This window comes from Camarhynchus parvulus, chromosome 2, assembly GCF_901933205.1.
Source record: "Camarhynchus parvulus chromosome 2, STF_HiC, whole genome shotgun sequence".
Classification (NCBI taxonomy): Eukaryota; Metazoa; Chordata; class Aves; order Passeriformes; family Thraupidae; genus Camarhynchus; species Camarhynchus parvulus.
Genome location: NC_044572.1, coordinates 98,342,917 through 98,369,919, shown reverse-complemented (window position 1 = coordinate 98,369,919; position 27,003 = coordinate 98,342,917).

The window sequence follows — 27,003 nt, the reverse complement described above, 5'->3', positions numbered from 1 at the left end:
ATGTGCTGGGCACCCAGATCCAGATTCATGGCTTCCCAAGTCAGCAGTGGTGAAATGAAGATCCCAGCAGAGCTCGACCCCAGATTCCATTGAAAGGTCTCTGGTGCTATTCTGGCAAGAGCCATGAGTGAAGCAGTCAGAGACTGTAGATTAATGTATGCAAAACTGTGCTGCAGATAATGAGCTATCGTCATAAAATCCTCCACAGACACTTCAGAGAGATTTTTTTCCAGAGTTTGTGCACAATACACCACTTGTTTAATTCACATAAGGAAACTTCTTGCATGCACATTTGAAAAGCCTTTTGCACTTGCCTGAGCTATAGAAAAACAAAAAAAAAGGGCTTTCTTTTAAAGTGAAGACATGGTATTTTTACAACATCTAAGAGGAAATGACCTTACCAGACCTTATCAGAGGGTATGGTTCCATCACCTGTGTAGCACAATGGTGTTCTTGTGGAATTGGTTTGTATGAGAGCAAATTCCAAAGCTGAAAAGGCAATTGCTATCATCAAAAATCTTAGTAAACCTCTCAATTAAATGTAGATATTTTGTTGCATTCGACTCACAAACATAAGGAGCAGATTGCTTCTTCAAGGACCTTCTCCAACTGCATCTCTGAGGTTTGAATGCTGCCCTGCTCATCATCTACTGACCAGTGCAGAGTGCCTACCATAGTGGTGAATGATTAGTACCTTGCAGTCATCATTTCACACAGGTCTGCAGAGGTGTATAGCAGCAGCACAAGATTCAGTGACAGTGTATCATCAGTCTGGGTTTTAAAATTTTCCATGCAGCTGAGCCAGAATGCTTCCCTGACCTTGTATTTCTCTCTCCCTCCTCTCCCTGCAGAGTGCCTGGTTCTTCACTGTCTCTGCCCACAATCTTGCCACTGTCGGTGCCAGAGCCTTCCCAACTGCTGCTTCTGCCATCTGGAACAGGCTTCTTATATCTCACTGCTTCATTGCCCCTCTGTCTCTGTTCAAATCTCCATTCTTTCTTCCTCATCTATTACTACATATTTTTTCTCTTTTCCCCTGCTCTTAGTTGCTTTTTAACTCTGTAATGCCCCTTAGGCTCCAGCTTGCTTAAAGTATGCTAAAAGAAGAAACTCTTTACTCAGTTATGCTTGATATTTACTCTGAATCTAGGTGGGTGGGGGAGAAAAAAAAATAAAATAAATAGAGGCTAAGCTGTAAATAGGAAAAAACTAGAAAAATTCTGTGACCATAGTAGTACCCATTTTGAAAGGATTTCCATTTTTGGAGGGGTGGCTCATTATAGTGCAGGTGGGAGTAGGGAAGTCCAATCTTTCTGAAAGGCTGTGCTGTATTAAAACCAACTCACTCCCTTTTCTACTTGGTTTGAGTAATCTTTGATAGCACAGTGTTCTCACACATCCCAGGCCAATGCTTGGAGAAGCAGGGTTCTAAGCAGCTACCTGGCATTTATATGCCTTGGCTGCTTTTCTTTTCCAGGATTCTGGAGCATGACCGACATGATGGAGAACCAAAGCTCCTGGGAGCACTCTTCCTTGCACTCCCAGTAGCACTAAAAGAATGCAGAGAGCCTTCTGGAACAGTTCTGTTCCTGCATTAGGATTTTGATTATATAGAAACAAATATAAAGATATGATAGTTTTGTGGTGGTGTTTTTTTCCTCACAAAGTCCATATCTGAATGTGTTAAATCCGTGTATTGATTATGTGGCTCGTTTTATAGCTCATTTTATCAAAAGCACCTGACAAAGTGAGTTCCTATAATTTAGTAGGTAAACTGTGGAATTCACTACCCGAGGGGCATACTGACCACCTCAGAATTTTCCATGAAGAAAGGCTGGAAAACTGTTTGCAAAACTGTATATGACACAGAATATATAAGATTTTACTACTTCCACAAGATATAGATGTAGGATAGTATCGACCAGAAAGGTGCCTCATATGGTTCTTTGTTTATGGTGGGACAGAAACACTTTAGAGTATGAGTTGCTGTCCCTGTCACTCCCTGATTGCATGGATAAAATGACCTGGCTCAGCTATTCTCCGGCCAACAGACTTGTATATTCTCACAATTCTTTGGGGTGGAAATCCAGTGCATACTATGATCTCACACAGTCAGGGGATATATCTCCCAGATCTCAGTCTGAATTCTAATTTTTACATCCAATATTTATAATGAGAAAGTTCAGTTTTAAAAACTTATTTGTGAATTCACATTCACCACAAATATGAGACATATTTCATTAGCATACATATGTATAAAAGTTTTGCCAACTGCAGTGTTCCAGTCTGGGTTCTGTTGCAGTAATTTTTTTTTGTATTTTTTGAGCAATGTATCTGAATAAAATTCTCATTGTTGAAAAGCAGATGCCAACTTATGCCTACATTTTTTTTCTGATCAAATTTTCAAGCTGTCTATGCCACTATCACAGTTACAAACACAAATCCAGTATTAGCTCCTAATACTTGCTCCTTAAATGATTATATATCATTGGTAATTTGCACTAATCTTTAGAAAATACGTGCACATGCAGTTACACAAATTGCACAGCTGAGTTAAGCTTCTTTCCTTAAAATGTCACCATGTGTACCCTAAAGCAGATATATTTTAGTTTTGGCACAATTTATACTTAAAATATCACATGGATCAGGTAATCACAAAGAAGCGAAAAAAAACCACTAATGTGGGCAATAAAAATTAAAAGTTAAACTGCCACTCACATAAATGAAAAATGGCTTTTTATTAATTGTCATCATACCATTACTAACTACATTTTCAAATGAAGAAAAATGGAATCAGTTTTTAGCAGAACATGGTTGACACTGCTAATGATGTTATAAAAGCAAAAAGATATTGTGTAAGAAAGGAATCTCTAATATGAACAGGTTGTCTCTAAGCAGGGGCTGGATGAGCCACAGTGGCACTCTCAGGGTTAACTCTTGAAGTATCCTGAGTGGGCATGCAGGGCTCAAGCAGAGAAGCAACAGGGAGGCCATTTCTGCAATGCTACGGACATGTGGGAGGAAGCCAAGAAGGAAGCTGAAGGCTGCTCAAACAAGACTTGCGCAGGACACAGACAGTGAGGAAAACAAACAAGGAAAAAGATCATTATTCACAGGTAGTTCTGAACAGGTAAGACATAATAACATCTCCCAGGTGATTGGGTGCTACACACTAACAAAGGTCCCATTGAATCTGATAGTGACATATCAAATGTGTCATACTATTAATTGTCACTAGGAATGGAGGATGTGTTTCTGTCTTTGCCTTTACTACCTTAATAATGTGTATATGTTTCAAGGGGCAGTTCCAGCTTCTCGAACCTACATGTACCTGTCCCCCTTCCATACATTTAAGATGTGAGACAAGTGGCTGAGAATCATTCCTCACAGTGCCACATTCTCTGCCTCACTGCAGTTGGGTGACATCTGCAAATATATGACACTCTTGCAAAAAACTTAGCAATGCACTAAAAAATAACAGATTGTTGAAAAAAAAGAGCTTGTTTAATACTGCCTTGATCAAAGTCAATGCCTAGGAAATAAAAGGATTTTTCAGAGAATCAAGTCTCAGTCTTTTTAGGTGTCTGTGTTCAATCAAAAAAGTATGTAGCAATCTTTACAGCTTTTTTTTTCCCAGATGTTGGTGAGGGTTCAGCTGCAGCAGTCTCCATATATTTGCATTTGTTTCCAAAGCCTACTTTTCAGCTGCCTGCACCTCCCTTGTTGAAAGGGTACCAGAATTAATTATTTTGTCTCTATCAGTAGCATAGCTCTAGAGTTTTCTAGACTTCAAGAGGGTAGTTAGCTTAGAAAAGATAGCCAGACCTAGACAGGTAGTGATGAAAAGACATGAGCATTCAGGAGACAATTTAATTTCAAGCTCACTAATGGGACATGGGCCATTATATACAGCGATATTTGCTAGAAAATGAACCTACTTCCACAAAAAAAAAAAAGGTATTTTTCAGGCAAAAATATTTTAGTCATATTCACAGCCCAAGTTAGACTGGAAAGACCACAGCAATAAATTCTATAGTTTATTTGCTTCATGCTCCCAGGACCAACTAAATGTCACTTTCAAGTCACTAGTTGTACAAAACATTACCCAAGTAATTTTGTCCTGAATTTTCAAATTAAAGGGTTTTGAGAGGGTTGTTTTTGTTTGGTTTTTTTTTAAGTATTTCTATTCAGGAGTCTGTCTCATGAGCACTGGGATATATCTACACAAATTAGCACAAAGGGGGTTTATCTGTATATTTTTTCATTAAGTGTTATGTGATATATATACATCTGCATGCTTTTATCCCACAATGCACAAAGCAGTTCATCTCTTGCTGAATGTGGAGTGTTCTACCTTATAATTTAGTTTTCAGAAAGACCATGAAAGTGCAGTTGTTTTCAATTGATGATTCTGAGAAAATATACACCCACAATTTTTGCTAAAGGGCCACTATGTAACAGGCCTTGATTTCAGTGATTTTAAACAAATTTTGTTCTTGTCACTTTAGTGAGTTAAACATTTCTGAAAATTTTGTCTTGCTCTATTTTTAAAGTTATTTGACCTGGCTTTTTCTTGCCTTAAAAATATGTTTTTCATCTATTAGTTAAATTTGACATTGCATTCCCTTTTTAATTTTATTAGCCTGAATGTCTAAAAATTTCTCAGTTCACAGTTTTCTTACAATACAGTAAGTAACATATCCATTTTTCTTTGATATTTACAAAATTCTTCAGTCTAATTAGATAGCTCCAGAATCAATATGTAGAATGAAATGGAGGCTAGCCAGAAATCTGATTTTGTTTCATCACAGAGATGTAATTTACCAACATGAAATAGAGATTTAGAAAAAGAACAAATGGTTTTTCACTACAAGCATTCTCTATCAATGAGAGCTATCTACATGAAGTTCAAACTCTACAGAAAAGCTGACCTTACACAGTAATTGTGACCTTCAACACCATCCATCTGCTACACTGTAAATTAGAAACTACTAACCAAAAGATCCAGCTTTCCACTGATGAGATAATTTTGATATCTTCAGTTCCAAACATTTCTGCTGCACTCTTTGGTTCTAATTAATTGGTATAAAGGAAAAAAAACCCACAGACATGATAGAGGCTTTTTCCCCATTTCTATTGCTGCACTATAACAGCTTTTACAAAGTGGGGGACTTGTAACACCTCTGTGAATGGGCATAAGCCAATAAAACTGGATAAATCAAGTGATGTGGAGGCAGAATTGTAAGTGCTCAGTACACACAGAAGGTGCAAGGCAAGACTTCCAGGAATCAAAAATTTTGAAATTTTGGGTGCCTTTCTCTTGAAGAATCTCATCAAAAGTCTTGCATTTCTTTGAGAAAGGTTTAATAGATGTACATTACCTGTTATAGATACTTTATGGGAGTCAGTGAGAGCACAAGTCAGTTCTGTACGGGGGGTTTTTATGGACAGCAATGGCACCATGTAAATTTAAGCATTATAAATATTCCTATGTCTCTTCCATGTTTCATTTCTGCTCAACAACAGTTTCTGATCACAGAATAATAGTGTAGTGAAGTAAGTACCTTGTGCTACTAAAAAGGGGATGTTTTGTCACCAAACAAGCCCCGCTCAGCAGTTAAAATACATGTTTAATGTTAAAATGCCTTTTCATGGTTACTTCCCAGTTTAGAAATTTAGCAAAAAAAGTTGTGACGAAAGTACCCAGCTTCTTTGACCACGTGCACAGAGATTACTGCTACAATGCTTTAAATTATATTTACTTACATGACTATGGTGTCCTGAGATACACTGAGTACTCCAGACAGAAAATTTGCATAGAAAAAATCCATATGGTGCACCCGATCTAACTGGCCATAAAGCCTTTCTTGAAGCATTTTGCCCTTTAAGTAAAGAAAACAAACAGACCTCCAGCTGATTCTGCTTTTAAGAGGCTCATTCTTGGTAAGTAAAAAAACATTGCCACACTGATAAGTGACAGCAATCATAGCATTGCAAAAAAACATCCAGAACTATAGTGAAATATACTGAAAAGGAAAAAACAAACATATTGGGAGAGGATGGTGTAACAGAACACATGCCTACTTGTTCAATAAATTGCCTTGATTTGTATGTTTGTTTTGAAAGAGGGTCTAAATTTCTGAGATATAGTCACATTTGAAAGCCACTCATCATAAATAATAAAGAAAATATTACCTTTGCAGAGTTTTAGAGTAATGATGGATTTCCATACATAAAATTCACTATATAGTAAATTTAATGTAGGCTTTAAATGGATGGTTTTGAGTACTGAGACAGTGTTGAGGAGTTCTGTCTTGTCATACATTTGTTTGGATGTAGGCAATTAGCTGCTCCACTGATTCCCTAGTCATGTATGAAGAATCTCCTTTTCTTAAATGTGTGAGACCAGCAATTCACTTACTGAAGAACTGTGATAGAGAGACAGTCTATTTGGTTTGGAGTCTCAATCAAAACAATGCTATTATTTCCATGTGTGTTTTACTTGAGTAAAAGTGTTATTCTGTAGGGAAATGTTGGCAAGGAAAGACAATAGAGCTTGAAGACTCAATTGCAACATTGCTGTAATTGCAATGTCTGTTGTGCTCAGCAACACACGGTGGAGTTTTCCTTCAATAAAAATGTATATAAAACAATCAATTTCTGTCATTTAGTTGTTATATCAGATTATAAATCAGAATTAATGTGAATGATATACTTAATATCTCTGCTTATAAATTTGAAGTGGCAATTTAGAATTAAAACATAGACTAGGTCTGTGAATGGCTCTTTAGCTCGCATTTAATAATTTGGATTACAGAACCTTATCAGCACTTTAATCATTTATTGGAATTACTCAATAATGAAAAAGGCGTGAAGAGGGAAGGGGTGCATTATCAACCTATATTAAGCAAAAGCATTAGTAATTGCCCTGACCCAGTAACTTTTTATTTTCTACTGCAATAAATACATTTTCTTTCATTATTCTATGCCAAAACTTATCAGTATGACTTTCATTCTCACTGTTTGAAGTAATTTCTTTTTAAAGATGTGCACAATGACATTTTTCATATAGCAACCAGCTATCTCACTGACTTTGCCACCATTTTATGTTCCCTATTCCACATGATCCACTTTGTTGGCATCAATGCAAAATATCACAGTTGAAGGTTATCACTAGAACCATACCTAATTCATCATAACTGGTTTGATAAAAGTATCAAAGTTGCACTTGGCACACATCTTGTTTTTTCACAGTAGTATACATACACATAAATCTTTCAAGATTATTTCTAACAAACAACTCCATCTTGTTGCCAAGTCTTTTGAATCCTATGTTTTGGTACTTCCAGGTCTGCAAGTATTACCAAAAGAGAAAGGAGTACATGGAAAGTAAATTACTGGAATAAGAAATAAATTTGGATTTCAGAGCTGCAGAGAGTTGGAATATTTAGGATCTTGGTACCTATTGGCCCAGTATAAAACTTTAGCTTACAGAATTCAGAATGCCTTGGAATAACTGGGGGGCTTAGTGTCAAATTTACAAACATTCCTGTCTCAGTCAACACTGATGTGGGTAAACTGATGTGCTTAATACAAAGGTCTTATTTTTGAAACTGCTAATGAATGAAAACATTATCGTACCACTGAGTAGGATAGAAGTCTGTGAAAAAGATTTTTCTCAAAACATAGTAACTCCTTCACCATTTCACATGACAATCTAATTAGACACTTCCATATGCAGTAGTATAAATTTAACCTGAACCTGAAAGCTAAACTCATGAGACATCTGTGTTAATTATACTCTGACAATTATTCAGTTAGTAAACAGAAGCAAGCAAATTAGTTAAGGAAAAGCATGGCAAAAATTGCACTCAGTGAAAATCGCTGCAAATAAAACATTTTAAATCAGATGTAGGTCTATAACATGTACTGCTAATATGGCTAATATGTCATGTGATATACATAAGAAAGTAATTTTAATGTCATAATTGGATACTTAGGTTATATCAAACATTTCATGAAGTGGAAAGCATTGTTTAAGAGGATTGCAGCTGTAGTTATGTAGGTTATATAGCTGATATTGTAGTGTTTTTATTTCCTGGTTTCTTATGAATATATTTTAATCATAGTATATGAAGTAAAACTAATAGATGGTAGAGGTTCCCATGTTTCTGCTAATATGAATTTCAAGTTCAATAAGAAACATAACTGAACCTATGAACCCTTATTGCCAAATTTCATAAGCCTGGGCCATGTTGTATATTTAAATTTAAACAATCAACTCCCATTACCCAGTCAATCAGCTATTCAACCCATTTGATATGTTTCATATTGTGCATTTTAAGCTTTGTCAAAACATAACATGGAAATCTGCACTACAAGATAATTTTTTTGGAACTTTCCCAACATACTGAAAAACTAGATATGTTATCAGGGAAGAGTTATGCCAACATGAGAAAAAGTTTATCTGTTCATGGTTTCAGAGTTTGATAGCACTTAATTTCCAAAACTAGAAAGTGGTTTAAGAAAAAATCTTAGTACAAATACTGTCCAAAACACATTTATGTCCATTACAGAGATGGTATAATCATTACATGGATATTTTAGCCATTATAGAAGTGGCATGTAGGAGGCAGTGAAGGACAGAGGATGTGCTGTGAAAGTGAAACCTTAAGAAAATTCAGCTGCCAAAACTTGGTCATTTTGTACTGTACTTAAACAGATATTAATCTGGAGGCTTGTAAACTCTCCAAATGTACAAGAATTTTTCTGCAATGAATTCCTTGCCAAACATAAAGCCTTTCAAATCACAGAATTCCCGGAGTTCTTCAAAGTAAATTGTTGTAACCACTCATTTTAAAAATGGATCAAAATGTGATGTTTCATTTGTATATTTGTGGCAGTAGCTGAATGGTTTCAACTCAAAAGCAAAACAAGCATTAAAACCAACCAGAAATCAGTCTGAAGCTGATCCCTGCTCCTGAAAAATTCACCAAATGCAACTAAACCCATTCTAAAGTTTTAAAGTGGTACTCTAAGTGTTGCCTATAATGCTGATTTGGTTATGGGGTACCTTGCTTAACACAGTAGCAGTTGCAGCTGGGAAATCTGTGACTTCCCCAGGCCTCTTTCATGGAGCTGTAATCCAAATTATCATTGCGGTCAAATGCAAAAATGCCACCTCAGCCCCTTGTTGCACTCAGGGAGTGCCTCTGAATTACCCTGACTGTAATGGCCATTCTTAAGCCTGGAAGAGACTGTTTTGGAAAGAGTCGGTGACAGAACCTGCTCCTGCTAAGGAGACACAGGTAAACTTTAAGGACTTTTAAAAGGTCTTAACAAACAAGTATGAGTAAACAATATATTCTTTCAAACCATTTACTTATTATTTTCCCCTGATGCCAAAAACTCCAGGTAAAGTCTTCTTTGATAGCCCTGGGTGCCTTTAAAAAGCTGGGAGAGCAATTAAGAAAGCTTAAAAGGGTGAACAGAACAACTTTCCAATACACAGTTTGGGAAGTGTGGGCAGAAGCTGATGTATGAAAGTGAGAAAGGAAACAGAAGGACTCTGTCCATCTCCAAAATGGTGATTTCAAACTGGATGGAGATGTAGGCTTTCCTTGATACTGCCCATGTCCACACTGAGATGGAGTACATGTGTCAGAACAACAGGAAATCCAGATTGTTTCATTGTGAGGGACCTGACTGGAGCATTTCACATTTTCCCTTTGGACAGCAAATGTACATCCTTCCTTTGAAATCAAAGCAAGGCAGAGGAAAGTGCCTGACAAGGTCTTGCTTTGATACTGTAGAAGTGGAAGCACCTACTGATGTGCTCAGAGAGGCTCTGGTGCAGCTTTGTTGGATCGAACAGAGAATGAGAAAAACATGCTTCAGAACTGCTATAGGACACTGGGAAATTATTCTGTTTCACACAGCCTGAGAACACGATGAGAAATTTGGAGTTGTGTGTGTTTCCAAGTGAAATCTAATTTTCTTTGAATGAGTGCGCTCTTTGAGAAATGAGCCCTTATTTATGCAAATTGGTTTTAAATGAGAATATTTAACAAAAGGATTTGATCCCCATATAATGAAAGTGCTTATAAATGTGCACCTAGACACCACAGGCAGCCTTACTGTCTATTCAGGCCCTTATTCTAAGGGTTTTTTTTTCCCTCTTTAACAAAGTTTAGGCTACACACTTTTAATTAGAATGAAACATGGTTAGATGAAGGATATTTTTAACTCAACTATTCTTTGGGTGTCTTTATAAATCTAAGAAGGTGTTACTAGACTGACAGGTGGCAGCATGGCCCAGTGGATGTTAAATTGCTTAGAAAAATTTGGGCTTTTCATGTTTTAAAAGAAAGTAAAGGTTCCAACCTTTCTTTGTTTATATGTCACTCAGAATGTTTGGTTGTAAAAGTTCTGACCTTGTTCTACACCTAATACTCCAAGGGGGCTGGTGCATAGGGCATATTTGAATAGATTTGGTTAAGAAAATACAAAAATTAAATTTTGATCTCTTAATATTCAATTATGCTCAAACTATGTTGAAGGAAATTTCAAGGAGGTTGTAAGTTCTTTTGGCATGCTAATGTAACAGCTGCGAAAGCCTGAATTAACAGCTACAATGGAGCACTGCTGGCAGGTACTGATTTGTAAGCCGATCCGAACTCTTGAAGGTAATTGAGGAATGACTTAGAAATGACTTCGCACTGAAAGTAGAAAGATATTTTTCTGCCCTTAATCCTGTCAAAAACTTTCTCAGTACTCTTATTTTGTGTTGGAAACTGCTGCTGCCAAAATTATTTTTTTTCTAAGAGTATGCCATGCCCTTCCTCACTGCAGAACTGCGTGAATGCTTTGTGGTCACCCAAGGGAGAAAAGGTGTAAAGATGGGAACAAGTGCCTGAAGATGGAGATGCTTCTTTTGTTCACAGTTTAGGCTGACTTCTGGCATCCTTAGAGTTATTGTGAAACTCTACAGTGTTTAGGGATTTTGCCACTAGCTCTCCATTTAGGACTACTGAACATCTTGTTACTAAGAATTTTAGGCTACTTTTCAAACCTAACGCAAAACAACTCATTATTTTGTTACAAAATTACAGAACTGCAGAACAGCTGAAGTTGAAATAGACTTCTACAGGTTATCATGTTCAAAGCCTGTTCTGTCCAGGGCACTCACACCTGGCTGAGCAATACCATGTTCAGATAGCTTTTGAATATATTCAACCTGGAGACTCTACAATATCCCCAGACAAGCTATGCCACTGCTTAATCACCCTAAAAATTGTTTCTTCATATTCAGAGGCAGTCTTCTATCTTTCAGGTTGTGCCCATTGCATTTTCCTGCATCCATTGGGCATCATGAAAAAGAGCCTGTTTCCATCTTTGCATCTCCTTCAGGTATTTATGCATTTTTATTTGTCTTGCTGAACAATCTTGTCAGGTATTTTTCTTGTTGACCCATCTTTTTTGGCACAGTTAAAGCTGAACCCTGTGACCATCTCAGCTGTTCTGGTCTTAGTGTGCCCCTAAGGCATGATGTGAGACTTCTCACAGCCTTGTTCTTTTCACCACAAAGCTGTTTTATCATGAATATAGACAGTTCTCTTGATACTTGCTATGCTGCAATTGAAGACTCATGATTGACAGCAATGGACCTGAGTTAATATGTGACTAAAGAGGTCAGATATCCCTGGCAGATGTGAGACATTGATCTTGACAAAGTGCCAGCTTTGGCCCAAGTCCTAAAAGCAGAATAAAGAGAGATAGTGTGCCTCAGTTTGGTTGGACATCCTGCATTTTCTGAGCCAAAGAGTTATTCACAGGCAAATAAATAAGGTTGTAATCTGTTTATTCTGTGTGATAGAAATGAGGGGAGGTAGTGATGTCTAGAAATTCCTGTAGAAGCCATTTCACATAATCTCAGACATAAACTCTTCAGTTTATTAGACGAATCTGATTTTCAAAAGTGCTTATGGTTTTCCTAGTCCTTCCTATTCTGTTCAATCTCCTTGATTTACCCAGGTCTTCACAGTGTCCTTTCTAAAGTTTCTAATCCTCAAAATCACCTTCTGTTTAGGATTGCAGTGTGAAGAAAAGAGTAAAAATAGCCTTGTTTCAGTGATAATAAAAGTCACTTTACTAATCCTGACTTCCTTTCATTGACTCCAAAACATTGTTCCTTGCCTCTAACTTGTGTACCTAAGGAAAATGTACAACTATCATGGAGAAAAATGGAATTCTGGTAACGTGTTCCATGATCCTCTTTCAGCACCATTATCTGTCACTGCTGACAATATCCTTTTTTCTTTCTTACTGGTAGCAATCCTCATCTATAGTCTATTCCCTCTGGTTCAGCTCTTCTGCCTTGCTATCTTTATACCTAACATGTGATACATTCTTCTCCTTCATTCATTTCCCACTTCCATCTCAGTTCATCACCTGTTACTTTGATTACCTCTCTCATTCTCCAGAGTGCACAGCTTTCTACATTTTACAAGTGCAATTTTATCTGCTGCCACAGCATCAGATAAAAGCAGGAATGAGGTCAGCAGCTGAACTGCTGTATCCTGTCACTAAATCACTCGTGTACCTAATTTTCCCTTCTTGAGATATCAGAATGGTAGGAACTGGAGCTGAAGTGCCATTCAGACTTCCATAGCAACCTTTAATAATTTTAATTGTTTTTGCTTTATTTTGCATTGAATGTTGGAGGACGTTGCTATTTTCCTTTAAGCAGCTGAAAAGAGAAAGATCCAGATCTTTTATTTTTCTGATACAATAACAATTTATGCCAATTCCTAAACTCTTGAAAACAGGAGTTTACAATGAAAGCCCTAACAGATGCTTAGTGGTAGAAAGGAGTGGTTGCCATGGAATCAGGGCAACTGGCAGGGAAGGTAGCTCACTTTTTAAACTCCCTGGCAGTGAACACGTAGAACCAGCAAGTGGACAGCAATGTTGGCAGACATTTATCTCTACACAGCACTTTGAAGGGCTGCATGGAGGCTACTGCTGTGACCCAGCACAGGAAAGTGGGATAGCCAGGTATTCAACAGCAAGGGGGGCAGGGTGGAGCAGGGAGATGGATGATGAACAAACATCTGGATTTCATGTAGTTTATGTATTTGTGGTTTAAAGGGACAAGTCCTGCTCTTTCTTGCCCCACAGAGCAGGTGCTAAAGAAAGCAGGAGGATTGTTTATATTTTCTGACAGATGAAAAAAATAATCTACTCTCTATGCAGCAGAAGCATAATGTTCATGCTATCAGCAAGACAACAGCTGACTGAGGGGCTAAAACTCTTCTTCACATAAAGTTCTCTCTATAAAACATCTCTGTAATAATAATTTTTCACTATAAAAAAGTGTATCATTGAACCAGTCATTTTATGTTATTTTGAGAGCAAACTACATCCAACACAGCTGAAAGCCTGGTGGGTAAGACATTTCTATGAGATGTGTGAAACAGTGGGTCTAGTTCCTGTCTGGAGGAAGGCAGAGCAGGAACCTGAAATTTATATTTCATGTCTCAGCAGTGTGCCTTTACCCAGGGGCTTGAGGGTCAGCCCCTCCCATCACTGCTGTCGTGGAATGAAGGACTCCCAAAATAATTCGTGTGGGAGATACCGTGTGAGATGATAAAATTTCACTCAAGTGAAAGCTGCTTTATTGAAACTGAGCATGGCAAAAAACTTAATAAAACAAGATATGGAAATTCTGTTAGTTCCAGATAAACAAAAAAGGTCAGTTGTTACTCACTTATTCCTGGGACTACAAACAGAAAACTTTTGAGCACAACCTTTTTCATGCCACTTTCTTGTTTCTCCTTCTGGAGGAGTAGATAAATGGAGATGTTAAGAAAACAGTAGGAGCTGCAAATGTCCTTTGATTCAAGAGAAGATTCTTATAAAATCTTCTCACTGCCAATACAGTCCAGAACTTTTCTAAAATAAACTTAGAATTCATGAGTGAACATTACACAGAAAATACATACTCATACAACTCCATTTTTTTGTGAACAGCTCAGAAGAAGAATGCCATTTCTGACTAGAATATGGAATGCACTACAAGAATTACCAAGAAATTCTAAACAATTACATCTTGTATCTTTCTATAGATGCCATTTGTATTTGCTTATCAATTCATTAAAAATATAATGAAATGTCACAGAATTTTTTCTTTTTTTATAAAATCCAAGTGCTTTAACTTAATTTGATTCTACAAAGGAGTTTTATTAAACAGCATTTAACAGTTATGAAGTGAATAATAGATCCATCTTTTGTTAGAACTAATATTCGACCCAGGTAAAAAGTATTCAAAAGTAATCTTATTTTCCCATATTAACTTTCTTTTCAGACTCATTCCACTGTTGGCCTGCAATTTCTATTTTAATTAGTTTCTTGGCAAGTTTAAAGGTAAAACTTCCTTAATTTTATGCAGGATTTTTCTGCACACTTTTCTCCAAAAGCCTTTTGTTTTCTGCGCCGAGTTTTAAATCATAATTCTCAACCATGGCTAGGTCTTCTAGCTAGTAGCTGGCAAACTCTTTGTTTATGTTCATAATATTTCAATTTGTCTTCATGTTTAGTAGTTTTTTATCCACATAAGCAGTATAAAGCTGTCAGACCCGCTTACATTCTGTAGAGCTCTGGATGGAAGTTCATTAGACTTACATATAATATCAGGGCCAAATAAGAGAGAATTTAAAAATCATGAAAAGGAGAAGGCAGCATGTGGCAGACAAACCACTAAAGCCTTGTTCCAGCTCATCAAAAAGACCCTTAGTATTGGCAGACCCATCTGAGTGGCAGCAGAATAACATCTTTCAACAGCTAGCAGCCAGAACATTTGTGCCAAAACCCAACAAAATACTTGTATTCACAAGCCATCCTTTTTAACATCCTCCTTGTGTGTCTACCAAATAACAAGCAATAACGAATATTTACTGTCTTTTATCTTCCAATTTGCAGTAGCTTTGTCTCACCAATTCTCCCACAAAAATCCGACCATGTCAATGGAAAATGTGACTCTATAAGCAGAGGGAACGTGTAAGGTCTTGCAAGAAAGAAAAATAAAATAGTGAAATGGTATGATGCATGCAAAAACTGAACTCATGGTATTTTTTTAATCACGTTCTCCATCTTTCATTGCACTACTGTATCTCTTCTAGAATTGCAATAGATCACCTTCAGTCCAGCTCTTCGTGGGTCAGAGTACACATGTGTACATAAGGTTCCTACATAAATGTATGTAAGGTTTCATGATTAGGCTGTCAGACTGGTCTTTGGGAGATAAATTGTGCCACTTCTTACCCGTGAAGAAAGCTGTTTTTATTTGCCTTTTTCTGATAACTTAGTGGGTTTACAATATATTGGGGTTATGTGCTCTTTATTTACCATGCTTAATTTTGCCCTTCACCCTCCCCTTCATGCTCAGTGTTAAATGCACATTTCCAGACTCTACTAATAGCAGCTTAAATGGTACTACAAAACTCATGCCTTCCAGGGAATCTGTGAATCTAGAACAGGACAGCAAATGATCAGAAAGCAGAGTTGCTACTTGGGCGAAAAATTTGGGCTTCTTTAGCAAATCCCAGAATCCTAAAGTCAGAGAGAAAGTTGCTTTGTTCTGGGCTTTCCTTGGTTGGTCCTGAAGGCTCTACCTAAACTAAATATATAACTTCAGTGAACATTGTATATTCTGAATATGACACAAGCAATAGTTTGAGGTGTCTCATGGACTAAAATATTTTTATAAAGCCTAGAATGATGTGTATCTATGTTTTGCAGTAGCAAGCACATCACTGTTTCAGTGCTGTACCCTGATAATATTCTTTTTCAGTATGACCTGTATTTTCCAGACCATTTCTACTGTTTCTGAAGACCACCTCTGTTACATTTGAATACATTCCTCCATAGTCTCTTCTCCATGTTTAATCAGTGTATTTTCTATTCTATGATCTCATGTACTAGGAAAACATTCAGCTTATTGTCATGAAACAGCTCTTGAACAACTGATAATTGTGTCCTCAATATTTTTATCCACCTCTTTTGGCATACACACTCCAATTGTTCAGGCTTGGTTGTTTTTGCCTGACTTTCCTAAGACAGTGGTTTGCAAAATGGTGCCTGGGGTCTCCTTGAAGAGGCTATTTAATGTGTGGTGTGCTTGAGGCTACTCCAGCCCTGTTTGGTCCTGCCCAGCTATGAGACTCCTCCATCTTGCCTAGGGCTCAGGACCCCCTCTCAGCCTCCCTGGCCACCAGACTCTGCTCCATCCTGTGGAAGGCATCCCAGGATGGCACATGTCCAGCTCCCACAGCCCTACCCTGCCTGGACATGGGCTCTACTGATTTCGGCCAGCCTGCATGCCTATCTTCCTGCCACAGGCCTGCTCCTGTCCCCAGGGAGATGCCCAGGGCTTGGGCTGCCCCAGTGCCCTGTCTTCCCTGCTTCTACATGGGAAGGTGGGATGGGCCCCTTCCTTCACGGAATTATGGGTAGTCCCTATGGACCCTGGCCTCACAGAGCCACTGGCACTCACAGACCTAGGTGTGATGCCCTCTTTTACTTTCTTTAAAAACTGGCATTTATTTGGCAGCTCTCACATTCCCTGTTTCAAAAACCAAGGTAATAGTTTCGAGGTTGCCTCAGGCACATTTTTTAAGTATACCTAGGAGTAAATTTTAGCAGACACAGTTGATTGGAAAACATTTAACATAGAATTCCCTAACATTTTCTCTTTTTTATTTTTATTTTTATTGCATTTTAACTTTTGCTGGTAGTTGACTATGTTCAAGTGAAATTTTTTTTGACAAAGATGACCACTAAAAGACATTAAACACTTTGACTTCTGTCATCTTTTTGGATCTTTGTTTTATATGTCAAAGGATTTCCATCTCTTCTGGGTCAGAGTGTATTAACACCAACCAGAAGGAAAGGAGAAAAATCTCTTAGAACTAAGTAGAGGATCTCATGACTGGGCATTATTGAATGAGGGCACATCTGAATTGTTGCTTCATAAAAGGATTGAGATAATAATTGACTTTGAGTGCCTTCCCAAACACTGTTCTTCCTTCCTTTTCCTGTGTCTTCCACTCATACACAAGAGATTCCAACCTAGTTTTTATTTTCAAATTCTTTTTGAATTGCTCACAATTTGCTGATTCACATATAAAATATCATGCTAAACCTTTAGTATATACATAAGTCCTTCTAAACTGATTTAGCACTCAGATATATTGGATACTTCAGGAGAAAAATAATCTGAAATCAAGTGAAATTTTGATGCAAAGTATCTTTTTAATAGTGAATTGTATGAAGAGCTCCATGAGGGTCTGACCATCACAAAGAGCAAGATGGTACCATGAAAACAAAAAAGCAGCATTACTGAGATGAATGATATGGATTGTCTAAGGAAAAAACCACAGCAATTTCTGAGTATTTATTATTTCAAAAGAATGTAATGCAGTTGAAGTGATATTCACATTTCAAAGTGAAATTGAGTATTTTTCAATTATTTGAGATTCAGGTATAATTCTTGGATGAAAATGGATCTTTTTATCTTTTTTGAGGAGGTGTCTAGAATTTCACATAAATAAAACAAGCAAAAGGAGCAACTTTGAATTATCTTGGAACTTAAGGGATAATTTCTCTCCAAATGCAGCTAAATCACATATATTTCATAAGATGCTGTGGCCAAATAGTAAGAAGCCTCATTAATATTTTGTATTTCAAGGCCTTATGTGCTTGCAATGTAAGCAATTAAAATGTTTAAATAACTTTAATATTAGGACAGAAAGTGGTGAAATCAAAGGATCGCAAAGTCAAAGATGACCCTCTCTTTCATCTTTAATTTTTTCTTTCTTCTTTTAAGTGCAACCTTAGCTCATTAAAGGGATTAATATACTCCAGGCATATGGCATTATTTGTGACTCATACCCTTCCCATGTCAATGAAGAGATGAGCATTGGCTTCATTAGACTTAAGGTCAGAGCCTGCATCCCATATAAACTGTTTGAAGACATATCTCCAAGCTATTCTCAGAGTTTTCCTATCACTAATGGCAGTGGATTTGCAAGGATAATTATAAAGCAATATATAGGGGTTTCCATTAGCTCTGGCTAGTCCTGTGTGCAGTAGCTATTCCATGGTGGAGTGTAGCCCTCTACATTTAGTTTGGGGTTGTATTGACTACAGGTTGCCCATGTCTATTATCTCATGTAACATTCATCAAAATGTTTAAGATACCCAAAATATGGAGGCGTGTTTTATGGCACTTTAAACAATTTTCTGTCTTAATTTTTCATTTGGCCTTTTGTCAGTCACTATTCATTGGTCACTTGGCCCTTACCAGAGAAGCTCTTTTAATTCCTAAGAAGTAAGTTCAGTTGTGTCTATCAAGAGGAAATATGTGGCAATATGTGGTTTTGTGTGAGACAATGTGAAGGTTTTAAAGAAGAGATTAGAAGACACCCTAAAAAGGTTTTAGAACAGAAGTGTGACAAATGGAAGAGAAATGGTCCACAGTTGGTCTATGGTAAGTCCCTCTTCTCCAATAATACTCTTATTTTTCTGTTTTTCCACCATCCTTTCAAAGACAATAAATAGACAGAAACATTCTAAATTCAATGTTTCCATTTTAGTTTATAGAACTGGAAAAGTTTTCCTTGTCTAAAACTCAGCTGTCTGACACGTCCCCTGCCTGCATTCTGTCCAATTTGCCATACCATTTCCCTTTGGTCTGATAACTATCTGTTAATTAATCTTTATTTGTTAAAATCTTATGTTAAGAAGACAGACTCTTTTCACTTAAATATAGGTTTCTTTGCATTAAAAAATATCTGCTTTGAGATACAATGTTCTTCTGATCATCTGGTGTGTACTTGCTGTCTTGTTCCTCTAAATTAAAATTTCTTTGCTTGAATATTTTTACAATAAGACTTTTACCTCTCTCTCCCTAAAAAAAAAGAAGAAGAAAAGACAAGAAAATTAAAAAATTGAGCCAATGACATTAAAATATGCTTTTTGGTAACTTTTTAAATTAATGTTTCCTGATAGACATTTCATTTGCTTAAGATTTAGAGGGGAATTATAAAACCATAATTGTGTAATGATTAGACAGTACTATAAACTAAATAAATATCAACTGATTATTAAAAACATTCTTTGTAATACTAGCGGTTAATCCTCTTTAATGTGTTTTTAATAATAGTTTTACATTTAATGTAGGATGAATGACTTATTAAAAGTAAATTTTATGTGTTTTATATTCTCCACATATAGCATTAAGCCATTAGCACTAATGGGATTTGAATGATATTGAGTTCAGGATAGCCCCCAAGTACAAATGTGGGAACCTTAATTAAGTTTTTATTAAAATATTCAATTAAATGCAATGCTAGATTATTAAGATATTTTTGCATATTGTTTAATGTCAGTTAGTTATTAAACATTTTCACAGGCTTCTGAAAATGGTCCAAGAGCATGCTGATAGCTAGAATTTATATGAAAAATGTTGATGATCAATTTTCTAATCTTGTGGGCAAAATTGAGTTTTAATGGAAATTCTCTAGCTAGCTGTGATGCTGAACTGGAAGAGAACCTAATGAATAGGTTAGTGAGTAAGAATCTTAACTTGCGGAGGGAAAGTTTCATGTGGGGAATAATGAAAAACCTTCTGGTTCCCAGTGCAATGAGGTACTGAAATGGTGTAGAGTGTGGAAGTTTTGCAGCAAAAAAACCTACTTTGTTCTGTGTATCCATACTAGCTGGCTGAGGAACACGGGGACAATGAACTACTGAGATCTCAACTGGTAAACAAGATTGATTTCTGTTAAAGTCACTGAGCAAGACACCATCCTTCTCTTTCTGCCTTATTTTTATGCAATGTGGGTCATAATGACAGTTGTTATGGTTTAAGCAGGTGAATTAGTATTACTAAACTCTTTAAGAGAGTGAACTTAGACTGTGTAACTCACAGATAAGAAAGAATTCTTTCTAGGACTGTGTATGAGAAGTCCAAACTCAAATCCGCTGTGCAGAGGCAAAGGATAAATTCTCTATTACAAAACCTCAACAGGGACATTGGAACAGAAAATAAACTCAAATATTAAATGCTTTTACTCAGACCAACAAAGCCAGAATAACAGATACCATATTATTATGTCACCAAACTGGAAAAGAAACTACTACTTACATGAATTAAGAGGAAGGAAAGTAGGTGATGGATTACAGTACTATTTCTCTGAGGTACAGTATTCCATTTTATTAATGCTCTACTGGGAAGCTTATTTTAGCTTTATATAAATATGCCAAGGTAAAGGGGCTAAACCCTTCCAATGCCTTCCCCCAATGAGTTCAGAAAATGTCCATATGATATACCTTTCATATTTTTCGTGGACAAATATGTTTTGAAATAAAAGTTGATACTAATATGAGCTGCCTTCTTCAATGATATGTTAAGCACACTCTATTTATTTTCATTAACCTCAAAAGCTTCAGAAGACCATTACTTTTCACAAATTACAAAGATGTTCAGCAGTTGAATCTATTTATCTATTTATACCACACTCATTAACATGTTATTTGATTTACTTAAATTCTCCAAAGCAGTTTGCAAGCAGTAACCCCCACTAGAAATGAGTTCAGCAAGTGCTGTATAATGAATGACTCAACTCCAAAAAGCCAATAGTCCCCATAGCTACACTGGCAAAAGACGTTGCTGCACTAATTTCTCTCTTCCCAATGTCACTCACCAAACAAAGGATGTGATTTAACTGCTGTGCACAGCATAATAGTCGACTGTTAGGTTTCCAGGATGATTGCAAGCAACCAGCAGAGAATCCAGATTCACCTCTAAATCTGTATATGCCCCTAAAATTTCACAGTGAATAGGTGAAAGTGTTTCTTGCTACAGCATTTTACATTCTCCTTTTAAAAATTCAAATTTTTTGCAAGCATGACCTGTTACAGCCTAGGGACGAGTTGAGGGGGCAGACTGTAGGTTTTCTTTCAGCTGCAGGTTTGAGGTTTGCAAACACACTGTGTGAAAACAAGAAAGTCAAACTGGACTCCATCTTAAAAGCCAAGACATTCTTCTGTTTTGGAGAAAAAAGAAATCACAGAAGGAACGAATAAAAGAACTCTCAATCATATGAGTCCCTAATGAGACAGAAGACTGTGTTGACAGATTGTGACCATCAAATATAAGATGACACTGTGGTTTGGATAACAACATAAAGGGAGTTCATATTACATTCCAAACAAATGCAATGATTTGATGAACAGAGTTCTTAATACATGGTCTTTTCTAATATATTTTTTCAATGTTAGCAAGTATTAGGTAAGAATTTGCAATAAAATATATGTAAGAGGAAGCAATACATAAATCAATTGCATTTCAGTGCCATATACAGTGATGAATGCATAGTCCCACCTGTGGTGTTCTGTCAGTGCTTCCTCAGAAAGTCATTTTGTCCTCTTACAGAGAAGACGGGAGAGCAAAAGATTCAGGAAACAAAAGAAGTTATAGAAAATATGTCTGGCCAATGGAGAATTAAAGGGATCAGCTTGGCCATAAATATGTCCTCCAAAGTGTTAATATCTATGATAGACATTTGTCTATTATTGAACTTAAAGTCTCCACAATAATCCAGTATTCATTGTCCTTTTTATTAGTCTTTTTCCTAATGACTAACCCCTATCTTTCTTGCTGAAATATAAATCCATTGCCTCCTATTCTATTCAGTAGTGACATAGAGAAGAGATTAATGCACCCTCTTCTCAACATACTCTCCCACTGGTCTTTTCTTCTTCAGTCTAAACAATCCTCATAGCTTTCCTCATAGATAACAGTTTTTGGTGTTTTTTATTTTTAATTTTTTTTAAGATTTTTCTAATTGTCTGGACTGTTTCTTGACAGGCCACAAGAAAAGAGAGAGCACAAGGAGAAAAAGAAGTCAGGGGCTTGCCTTAGACCACTTGCAGACTAAATGTCCTTCTAGTATGGACAGAAGGACCTTTTTTGTAAAAAAAGCATGAAATTTCTCAGTCATGTTCTGCTGATCTTCCATACTAATTCATTTGGTAGATGGATTAGTGTAACACAAAGATCAAATGATACCACATCACATAAGAAACACATGTCAAATATGCAAATGAAACAATTATCTGTTTTCTTTTTCCATCTCTTAAATCCCAGATTCCCTCAGCAGATTCAAAACATGGTGGCATAACTGTTTGAACAGCTATTCTACATTGAAAGTCTACAGAATTAATAGAATTAAACAACCATACTGAGACAAAGGGAGGGAGGTTGACTAATTGCAATATTCTTCACTCCCTTAGGATTTGAAATTATCCTCAGCAGTGTTGTACCCCTTGGGGAAAAAGTGGACCCATTCATTTTAAAAGAGAGGAATAAATTAAAGGCAGTTATCAATCCAATTTTAAGTTGAATATCCCAATGGGATAAAAATATGATGAAGAAAATTAAACACAAGAGGCAAATACAGCAGAATGTTTAAATAGGGAAGGGGAGAATTAATAATGAGAAGAAAATTAACTGAGATATTTCTTCTGTGATATTCACTTATGTTTTTCCCTATTGATTACATCTAACAGGTACTTTTAGGTCTACCATGCCATGAATTAGGTGAAAGCAAGGCTTGGGACATGTTATTACTACTTGCAACATCTGGTCCCTAACACGTTCTTCTTTGATCAACAGTATGTCATGTGTTATAGTGAAGCAGATTGCATAGTTCATCCTTACTGAACCTTCACCCCCAGGATGTTATGTGAAAGGCAAACTCCATCTGCCTCAGAGAAATCAAAAATAATCTGAAATGTAGAAATTCACTGTGGTTATGTCAGGAATCAGTATTACAAGCAGGTATAGGAATAAAGTCTTGCTGCTTTTGTAAAAGCAGATCAAGCTGTTTTTGTAGATGATGGTTTGAAAAATTTAATCTCTTTTGTATGAATTTTTCTCCTTCATTTCACAAATTTTTGGTGAGGTGTGTGAATTATTGCATGAACCTGGGGCCAGGCATAACATGCAGCAGGTGCTGTAGAGTCTTGTTTCTGTGATTAGACTGAACCTTAATTACACATAACTCAATAAGCACTTTTCTCACAGCTTCCAGAACCTGAAGACCTGTATTCTCTCTTTCTTTTTTCTGCTCAGAATTAATTCAGAGGAAAATCCAGAGATAGGTCCAGTCCTGGCCAGAACAGAAGCCCTGATGTCTCTCTATGTGCTGCGCCAGGCCATATGGCAGGGGTGTGTGTGCCCCTTCACCAGTCATATGGTGCCTTCCTAGTCCAGGCACAAGCCAGGGAGAAAGCCTGGGGCTCCCCCCGCTTTCCTTGATGTCCTGGAGCTGACACCACTCACATGCCTAGTGTGGCACAGCAGTTCCTCCTGTTCCTCTGTGCCTGGTGTTCCGGGTCAGAGTGCCAGAGAAGAGTAACACTGAGAAAGGGAAACAGATGGGAGCTAATGCTTTGCTTCCCTGCAAAATATCCAGCTAAACTGATCTGGCTTATTTTGTGTGCTGGTATATCAAGAACACTGTGAAGCTGCCTGAAATACAAAACCAAATTACAACTGCATTGCAAATTCATCAGATGAGCAGTAGCACTTGTTTGAATGTGGTCAACCCATGTCCATTCTTGGCAATCTGGTTTAGATTAGTTTTTAATGAAATAGGAAAAAAATCCACACACATGAGAAATACCTGGAAATCAGCTGACATATGATGACTGTGTATCTGGGCTCATCTGCACAATGAAGTGCAGTGCTTGAGCTTGTATTCTATTATATACTGAATTTGGACTTACTGGAATCCAGTGAATTTTCCCCACTAGATAGATGAGATGTGGTACAAAGTTATTTGCTTTTCCCACACATTCTTGAATTGGAACCTGTTGGATTTCCTACACTTTCATCAGGTTCCCTAAATGACATCCTTAATTGAAATTAGACATTTCCGCCATTTGTGTGAGGTCTAATTTGTCCTCAGATTGCACAATTTCTCAACAAGGATGTGGGAACTCTTGTTAGGGAAAAGGAGGCACTTGCAGGATTACTCACTGTGTGCATTCCTGATATCTAAACCTCCTCTTCCTCCTGTCCCATAAATGATGTCTCTACTCAAGTGAACAAAAGCCTCAGCAGAACAGGAGGTTTCCTTTGGATGTGGGTCCCTGTGAAGCGCTTAAGTTAAAACTTCTTTTCTAGAAGGAGGAATCTATTATTTCCCAGTAAGTATGATTCAGTTATGAATTATTTCCATAACAGAAAAGTCAGTGATTAAAAAACTTTGAGAGATTAGTTATGAATTTAAATGCTTCCCAAAACACTCCCATTAGAGAAAAAAAAAAAAAGTGATAAAATGTGATACAAGATCAATTTCAGAGTGTTTTAATGCAAGACTAATGCAACATTTTTCACACGGGATTTACTAATCAATAACTACATTAGCAACAACTGTTATGTTTCATGTAAAGCTTATAAATATTTACACAACTGAAGCAGAGGTATAAATTAATCTCATATTTTATATGGTTTACTTTTAATATGTTAAGGGAGATAATATGGTGCTTGCATACTTCAAAAAAATTAAATTACAGTGGATAGAATAGATTAAAAAAACCCCTTACTTCAGATATTTATAAATATCCATAGAACTGTAAGTTAGATAAAATGGCAACTTTAGCACAGCTCTGGGTTCCATAATATTACATTAATTTCCACAGAATCATGTGAGAAATAAAAAGAAAATATTTTATCCTGAACTCAAATAGTTACAGTGGTAACGAAGTCAAAAAAGAACAATTGTTCACTTCAAATATGTTTAACATTTTCTTACTTGCTTCTTGTATACAAAGTGGTGGTAGCAGAAGCAGCTGAAGAGTAGAAATTTTTATGATCAAATTCAAAATTAGAATAATTCATGCCAGACTAAAATTATAAGCCCATGCACTAGGCTGAAATGGAGTTGTTAATAATTTCAATCAGTTTCTCATTACTTTATTTGTCAATGGACCAATAATGAGAACACTCTTTTCTCCTGTACACAGGTCTAGTAAATTAAGTTAAACAACAGATGTTGAACAGATGTTCTCATTATTTTAGTGACTTGATTTCTGATTAGTTCCCAAGTTGTTTTACATGGCTAAGTGTTGCATCACTCTTTCTGTGACAGATGAAGTATCTGAAAGCACCAACACTCAAAATCTCATTAGCAGAAACATTTTTATAACATTTTATATGGTAAATGGACACAACTCTCCTGAAAAAAAAGGCGTGATCTATGAAATGGTAGCATTACATGCTTTCACTTAAATGTAGCATTCCAAGACCAGAGTTTCCTCATATCACTCTATGATTTACAATCTAATAAATGCTGAACAATTTTCGTCAGATTTTCCTTTTTATCAAGGTCATAGAAACATAGAAGTCATAATCATGGAGAAAATATTGTTCTGTGAATCAGAGTATAAATTAGACAATCACTAGGGCTGAGCAGGCTTCAGTGGTCAATACTCAGAACAATTATTTGGTGCTACTCTGTGATGAACATTATTGCACCGTCTGCAGTTTTGGGGACCACAATACAACAAAAAATATTAAGCTGTTGGAGAGCGTCCAAAGGAGGGCAGCAAAGATGATGAAGGGCTGTGAGGGGAAGCTGCATGAGGAGTGGCTGAGGTCATTTGGTCTGTTCAGTCTGGAGGAGACTGAGGACAGACCTCATTGCAGTTACAGCTTCCTCATGAGGGGAAGAGGAGGGGTGGGAGCTGATCTCTTCTCTGTGGTGACCAGTGACAGGACCCGAGGGAATGATCTGAAGTTGTGTCAGGGGAGGTTTACGTTGGATATTCTAAATTGTTTTTTCACGGAGAAGGTGGCTGGGCTCTGGATTAGGCCCGCCAGGGAAGTGGTAACAACACCGAGCCTGACAGAGCTCACGGAGCATTTGGACACTGCTCTCAGGCACAGGGTGTGACTCCTGGGGAGTCCTGGGCAGGGCCAGGAGTTGGACTTGATGATCCTTGTGGGTCCCTTCCAACTCAGCATGTTCTGTAATTCTGTGAAAAGAATTTAATGAAGGGTCTACAGTCTTATTAGTGCCTCATCCCCATCTCCCCAAATATAAACCTGCACCTTTCATTTAAGATTGCTTTTATTGCAGCCCTTCTCCCTGCTAAGTACCAGCAATATCCTGTTTGGTTCCCTTTGTCTGGTCCTTGCCAGGATCCCAGTTCCTGCAGCTGGGGACCTGTCAGTTTCCTGCAAAGTGGCTTGGCTCAGCCCCTGCTGTGGTTACACCAGTACTGGGCAGAGCATTTATATCTGGTTGAACACCTTGGAGAAGGGGTGGTATCTAACAGCAGATTCTCTAGCAGCAGTTGCCTCTAATCGCACCACCATTGCTCTTGTAGCACAGGAAATACACTTTTTCATGAGTTGTAACAGGTCACAGGCTCTGTACTGCTCCAACAGTGCAGGGACCCAAGGCTTATCCAGGTTTACTATTTCCAAAGCTGTGTTCAGCCTGGTTTGGGACTTGATAAGAGGGGCAGTGGCCATAGGCTCTTCTGCTTTAACTTCACCCTGAGCTCCCTGATATGGTGCCATTCTGACAAATGACAAATGACAAAGACAAGAAGTCAGTGGATGAAACAGCAGCCCTTGAGGGCACAGCAGCACCTTGAGGGCTGGGACAGGAAATTTTACCACTCTCTGGCTTCAGAGGGAAGCTGGGATTGCAAGTAGAAAAAAAATATTTGAAAATAAACCCATGGAGATCCCAAGACTAGGATTGAAGAAATCCCATCACAGACACTGTCAACCTCCAGCAAAAATTCTAGGATGCTGACAAACTTGCAGCAAATCCCTCTTCCTGTGTTTCTGGGAAAGACTGACCATCAACCTTGTGACCCAAAAGAACCCTGGAAGGGTGAGCATCACAGCTGAGAAAAGGA